The sequence below is a fragment of the Castanea sativa genome, chromosome 4 (genome assembly GCF_040712315.1).
Source record: "Castanea sativa cultivar Marrone di Chiusa Pesio chromosome 4, ASM4071231v1".
In the NCBI taxonomy this organism is placed as follows: domain Eukaryota; kingdom Viridiplantae; phylum Streptophyta; class Magnoliopsida; order Fagales; family Fagaceae; genus Castanea; species Castanea sativa.
The window spans coordinates 3,351,882-3,359,789 of NC_134016.1; positions in this window are offsets into that span (position 1 = coordinate 3,351,882).

Sequence of the window (7,908 nt, forward strand, 5' to 3'; positions counted from 1 at the left end):
CTTTTTTTGGAACAAACCGGTCATTCTTTTTATTGAATGTGTTGGTAAATCAACTTGAAGGATAGAAGCAATATCTGGCAGAACAAATTCCATCCAAACAAAAAAGGAAAAAACAAATGTGCTATCCTAGTTAAGGTATATGCAACTGCATTACCTTGCCTATAAGTGTGAGAGAAAGAAAAACTCTAAAAAGAGTTAAATAGAGATAATGTATCTCGTGCAAGGTAACCAAACACTGAACAAAGCATATCACCCTTACTAAGAGAATTAATAATAACTGCATAATCACCCCAAAAAATAGAATGATTAATCCCAATTTCCTTTGCAAACAAAACAGCTTTTCTAGCTACTAGCACCTCTGGGACAATATTTTAATTTACTAAATTTTAGATAGGATTACGTTTAAATGACATGATCCAATGATTCATTAGTAAGGACCAAAACTTTATAAAACATTTTGGCCTCAACCTTCCGCAGTCAATGACATTAGTCAAATTGTAATTTTATATTTATATAATATTTAAAAGTTGAAGCATAATATTTATTATTGATACACTCCTGTTGAGCTACATCGGGTAGCATTTTGATCCACTTTGGTCCATTGCGATTAATCTGTCTACTTTGGTCCATTTGACCCATTTCAGTCCAATTTGGCTACTTCAGCCCACTTTGGTCTAAATTGACCACTTCGGTCTAGTTCAGTCTACTTTAACCACTTCGGTCTAATTTGGTTCATTCAATTCAAGTTAGTGATGCTTTGGAATGAGAGGTTTGTTATGTTATTAAAGTCTTGTATTTTTCTTTTCCTTCATTTGTAAGTAGTAGTAGAGACAAATTTCAACTACACATTGCATTATTTACAATATATTTTTTCTTATATAATAATTGAACGTAAAATGCATTACATTTCATTTAAGTAGGAAAAACTTTTAAAATTTAAAATACTTGCAACTAACAAAATATAACTTAATTTAGAAAATATAATATATATTGTTTCAACTATACTCTATTAGAAAATAATCATATAATTTTGAGAAGAGTTCAGGACTAAAACTTATAAGTCTCATTTTTTTTTTTCACGTATAGCACAAGTCTGCCACTAATAAGTACTAATAACTAGATGGATAGGTGAGCAAAACTAGATCATTAATATAAGGATCATGTTAATGGGTGTCCTTAATTAGGGTGATCGTTAACATATTATTTTAGGAAAAATTGACTCTACTTTTATGAAAAATATAAAAAAATCGTAAAAAAATTGAAATTTTTTTTCTTTTTTCATAAAATTTTCAAAAATATTTCTTAAACCAATAGTTTCAGGGTCTGTTTGGTTTGATAGATTTTAGGGAGGATGGAAAAAAAAAAAAGAGGGAGAGAAAACGAATTTTGGGGATGTTTGATTGGAGGGAGGAGAGAAAGGAAAAAAAAAAAAAAAGTGGGGCCCAAATATTTTTTATGTGAATTCACCAAAATGCTATCTCCCCAATTTAAAGAGAAAATATAAAAGAGAAGAGTAGTTACAATGAAATTACTAAACGACCCCTCTATGAAGTTTTGGTTGTTTCTTACTTTCTTTTTCTTTTTTTCTTTTTTTTTTTTTCCTTTCCAGCGTGTGATAGTGATACACATACAGCTTCCTTTTCTTGGGAACCGGGCATTTCTTTTATTTTGTAACAAACTTGGGTGATTTCTTTTGGGTTGCTTTTTTTAAAAAATAATCCGGCATCAATTTTTAATAATAGTACGTGAGTAAATTAATACAAATTCTATTTTTTATCATTCTATCTTTTTCATCCTCGTACTCTTTTATTCTCTTACTTTTTTTATACGCGCAAGTCGCATCAATATGTCCCTTTGCTTCGGACGAAACTTCATCAACTAAAGTCTGAAACTCCAATCGGACATTTCTAGGTCTGTGAAGATGCCCTCGAGAAGCCCTTGACAGCTACATATTAATTTGTGATACAATAAACCCAATGTAGAGTTTATATACTAAAAAAATCCTAAACTAACCATAATTAATCCTTAGGTTAATTTGCTTGTTCTACAATTGATTTGGGCTACTTGGACCATAATATATGGCACTGTTCTGTTAATTACACAAGCCCAGCTTATACATCTCTTGTTCCTTCTTGGACTATTTAATTTGTTGCTATGGGATGGATGCTTCTTAATGTTATGTTAAAACACAAATTTTGGTTTTCAGATTCAGTTTATTCTGCTGTTAATCAGGCAGTCTGGATCTGTGAATGTTTAATGTGTATTATTTAATTCTGTCTTTTGTGCTGACTTACTGTTGTAATTTACATAGGCACAACTTAGGATTTGATGTATGCCAGAAGTTTGCCTTGGCACACTGAAAATGGGATAGGATTCAACAGTAATCCTATCTATACACTAATGAATGGAATTCTGAACTAATGTCAGAATCATAATTTATTTTTTCTCTTTCTATTTTTAGGATATGTAATAATTTATATGATATTAAGAATTAAAATCAAGTGAAAGCTCGGTTATGTAATGGATTAATGTAACTTTATAGCATTGCAAACTTCCTTCTTGATGGTGACTGTTCAAAAATTTTCCAAGCAAGCTACATTGCTGATAGAAAAGGCATATTGATATTCTTGCATATAAGTTATATGATATGTTACTAAATATGTTTGTGCTTGGGCCGCCGTGAATAAGTCTTAGATTTCAAATATTTGTTTTATGGGGAAAAGTTGGTCCTTTTGCCTAGTGCTTGTTAAAGCTTGCTCTCGCAAAATGACCTCCTTAGTAAGATTCTGCTGAAAATGGTGCGAGGCAAAAACATAGAGAAATGCAGCTCTCAAAATGCTAGTGGTCTAACCGCATAACGTTTTCTTTTTCATTACTTGCAGGGTAGTGCCTTGCGGCACATGTTTACTGTCAGTATGCCTTATCGGGAAGAATCATCTGACTGAATGAATTTCTAACTCTAAAATCTTCTTATTTTTCTTGAAGGCTGCTGCTTGCTCCTGTCATATTTGGAGCTCAGTCATTTTCATGGGCTGCTGGAAAATTGGAAACAAACCGCATTGGACTACCAACATCCCCTTCATCCTTCAAAACCGGGTCTTGCAGGCTGCTGCAAAGCATGGATCTCAACCATCTGATACCGAAGGTATCCAAGAGCCATCTCCTGAATCAACAATTCCTGTTACTGAGAATGTAGATCTATCGGAAGCATAAGGTTGAGATGGTTCTTGTACAGTACTTCAATTTGAGCCTCGCATTCAAACGCAAGAATTGAGCTGAGTTGTATTATCGGTGAATCCAAGTTAACTTCGATGACTGGATAGAGTTATTAATAACCAGTAATTGCATATTGACTTCTTTTGTGAAATTTAAGAGTGACCTTGTACATTTCATTGTCAGTGAATCAAGTTTTTGGCATTTCATTAACTTGGCTGCATTCCAGACAGATAAACTATACTTTAAAAGCCAGCATCAACTTTCTTACAAGCTAAGGTGGTTTTCTAACGATTACATTTGTGGTCTCTACCTAATGGCATTGTGCATATGATGTTTTCTTCACTCCACAGGCAAGAACTGCAGCATCTTATCATGAATTTTGATTTGTTCTTTGGAGGACATCTAGGAACTGACCAGAAGGAATTATTATTATTATTATTTTTATTGTTTCTTTTTTAGTGGAAAGCTCAGGTATATATAGCCTGTTTAGAGACAGGTCTTTTATATATATATATATAAATTAAACACTTTTTTTTTTCCCACAATTGTTTAGTTGACAAGTTACGATTGGTATGCAATAAAAATAATTTTAGTGTTATTTTGATGTAAAAGTGATGTTGCATTAATCACAATCCACAATTTTAAATATTGTGAAAACAGTTGTATCCGAAGAATTGTGTTCTATATGGCTTCGCAACTTCCTTAAAATGTGAAGATGAAGAGGAAAATTCGTAAGATCACATTATGAATTTTAGAATGGTTATGCGAATGAAAGCAACAAAGAGGAGTGGGGTTTTGGAATGCAAATGCATTTAATTTGTTAGTCAAACAAAATTGAAGACTAATGCATATTATTTACTTTTTACCATATACGTGGTGATGCATCTTGCACATCGAAAAAGCAGTTTGATGCACGCTGGGTAATTGAAAAAAGGTAGTAGATGGAGAATAAGCAAAGGGTGTAGTGTGAAATATATGAGGCAACACTTTGATGTTGAAGCCTTCATCTTTGAACCTAGTGTCTATTTGGCATGATTTGTTTTGCCAATTTATTTTACTATTCAGTTTATTTTTACCACTATTCAAGGGTCCCATTGCACTTTTTGGTACTATTCATAGGTCCTACTGTATTATTTCAGCTAACTTTTACATTTATTTACAGTACTTTTAGTACAAAGTTTTCAATTTCAGCAAAATAAACAGATCCCAAACAGACCCTTAATATCTCCAATTCTTAACCTTCCACAAGATGAAAAAGTAAGTGCTCTAAGAGATGTGAAAAAGAAATCCTTGAATGAGGAGTTGCCAGTCAAAGGATCTCATACTCTGGTGATTATAGGATTTGACCGTTTTGTGTGGAACTGTTATTGGGATCGAAATAGACCAAATTAGACTAAAATGGAATGAATGGACTGAAGTGAACCAAAATGAAGCGAAATAGATTGAATTAGACTGACGTAGAGTGAATTGAACCGAAATGGACCGAAGTAGAGCGGAATAAACTGAGTGGACCAAAATGGAGATTTGGATTGAAATGGACCAAAGTGAATGAAAATGAACAGAAGTGGATTGAATTGGACCGAATTGGATCAAAATGAACTGAATGGACCAAAATAGACCAATATGGAGAGAAATAGACCGAAATGGACCGAAATTGATTGGATGGATAGAATTGTCCAAAATGGATAGAAAATGAACAGAAGGAATGCATTTATTTGATAAACCTTATGCTGGGTCTTATCTAAAAAGAAATCAAGTTTACGTGTCTTCTACGTATACTTAAGAAAGAACAAATTTGTGAGCATTTTCAAAATTTGATCATAATTATGAATTCTAACAAATTTTAGTAGGTGATCTTAGTAATATCTCTATGGAATATCAAAAAATTAGCCTTATCTAGAAAGGAATCAAGATTACTTGCCTTTTACGTATGCTCAAGTAAAAACATTTGTGAGCATTTGCAAAATGTAATAGTAATTGTGAGGACCCGAAGACCCAAGGACCCAAAGATCTAAAGACCTGAGGACCTACTGGAAGGCATAAAGAGTAGAGGAGAATAAAAGTCAAGGTCCCGAGGATGAAGTGGGATGGCCTAGCAAAGGATGAAAGATAGATTGATAATGTGTGGGGTATATTGCAAATATCTGGGTGGGGGTTGGATAACTATAAACGTTGCATTGAATGTTCTGCACCAACCATTCTGGCCGCATTGAATAGGGAGTACCAGCTTTATTCGTTGCATTAATGTAGAAATGATCTGAACAGTACAAAGCACAGAGCTAAAGCTTCTCTCCATTACCGACTACAAGGGAATGGACAAGTGTCAGTAGAGAGGGTTGAGTAGATGAGAGGTGTAGGGCTGAGATAGTAAGGACAAAGGGTATAAATAAGAGAGGAGAGACACAGGAAGGGGGAGACAGGACGTCAAAAACTTTGTTGTTGCTACCCTCTCTACAAATTCGTTGTTTTAGGACCTTTAGTCATAAAATGTTGTTGTTGTTGTTAAGTCTTTTACGTGATTTTTGGTCCTTACAGTAATAATTATGTGTACTAACTAATTTTAGCAAGTAATCTTAGCGAAGTCTTTGTACAATGTCACGAATTAATGCAAAAACAAATGTTTTTATTACTTGTTGCATAGTTGGTTGGGCTTACTTACCCAACAAAAAAATAAATAAATAAAGTTACAAAATATGGGTAGAATGATAATTCGTAGAATTGAGCATATCTTATACTAATTAATGGTGATGAAGAAGATATTTCTTAATATTTGCAAATAAATACAGTGTAGAAAGCATTTATTTATTTATTATACCTATATAAACCCAAGACCAAGGGTTCCAAGTTAGTTTTCAATATAAGAATAACAATTTTGTAAGTTCATAAGAAACAGTGATGGAATACCCTTCTTTTTTGAAAATGTTCATATTTTTTTATGAGCTATCCAATTATAATTAAGAGAGATTTTTAGACGCAAGTATTTTTGTGTTAATGATGCTAATGGTCCAAAAAAAAGATCATTGTTTATGATAGAATATCATGAGTGTATCCTACAATATGGTTCTCATGCCATCAACGGGTAAGTGATTATGTTTTAGATTTTATATTCATACTCTTTGTTCTTGTATGAATATTACTGATTGATTTATTTATATTTCTTAATCATTCATATTTGTTTCTTTCTCGATCCTTATTTTACGAAGTGTTTTTTACTAAAATTGGTTATTTCTTGAAGGCTAGAGGAACCAGTATGCATTTCATGTTCAGATGACTTGAAGAAGGAAACCAATCGAAGAAAAGTTTCAACAATAAATTAATTATTACTATCTTGTGACCTCATGCATATGCATGAGAAAAATTAATAATAATCACAATTGCACATTAGCATTGTTAACACATTGCGAATTCAATTGAAATCTAATTAGATTTTTTCTAAATTTTGGCTTTAAATATATTATTTGATGAGGAATGAAGAAAAAGCGAGTCCAAATTGTCCATGGTCATCCACACCAGCAGCCGTCCAGAAGAAAACACCAAGACGAGGCTAACGCCCATGGTCGTCCATGGACGAAAACAGACCCGCATCACTCGTCCCAGGAAAGCCCCCATCCTCGTCCTTAAGGGGTTTGTCCACAAGAGGGCCCCTGGACGAGAACTTTTCACTTGGAATTGCTGACTACATTTCACCACTCCATAACCTACGCATAACTTCCAGTGACCGTTGTACGAGAAAATATAACTCCTAAATGGTTGTGGAAGTTATCCCTGAACCCTCGCACCTTCTCAAATCTAGGGGAGGTTACAATCTCAATAACTGTCCCTAGGACAATATATAAACACTCATTCAGACCAGAAAAGGTACGCTTTATATTTCCCAAAAAGTTGGAACTCCAAAAATATAAAGAGAAAAACTAACTTTGCCATCGAAGGGTTCTTGGCCGGCAACCCCGGTCACCTTTGATCGCTTTTCTTTCTTTTCCAGGCCATCGAAAGAGCAAGTAGTCATTTCAAGTCCGGAGCATCTAGCCTACTGATTTTCTTCGCATTATCATTATTATTATTATTATTATTATTATTATTATTATTATTATTATTATTATATATATATATATGTATATAAAGAGGGGAAAAAACACAAACATTTTACCAATATGTGAAAAAATGCCATAAAATTCTCAACTTCTCTGTGTTTTTTCTTTTGGTCCTTTGTTTATGGGTCTGTTTGGGAACAGTTTATTTAGTTGAAACTGAAAACTTTTTCTTAAAAGTACTGTAAATAAAGGTAAAAGATAATTGAAATAGTACAGTAGGACCCATGGATAGTATAAAAAAAATGTAATAAAACTCATAAATAGTAGCAAAAATAAACTAAATAAGTAAAAAAGTTGGCTTTTTAAGCCAATGCCAAACGCACATGAAGAGCGGACAAATTATCAATATAAGCAACCTTGCAATTTGCATGTACCTGGCAATTGAATGACAAATTTAACAGGACTACTCATGTGGATATATATTAGTTTAGCTATTGAACCAATCTCACGCCATTTTAGTGAAATTTTAATCCCTCAAGCATTTGGTTTAGTATGAATTTGACATCCAATTGAAGTTGGTCTAAAATGAAGAAAATTTTTCTTAATGAAAATGAGGAAGTTAATCTAAAATTTAAATTCATTAACTTATTTCAAGCCAAAC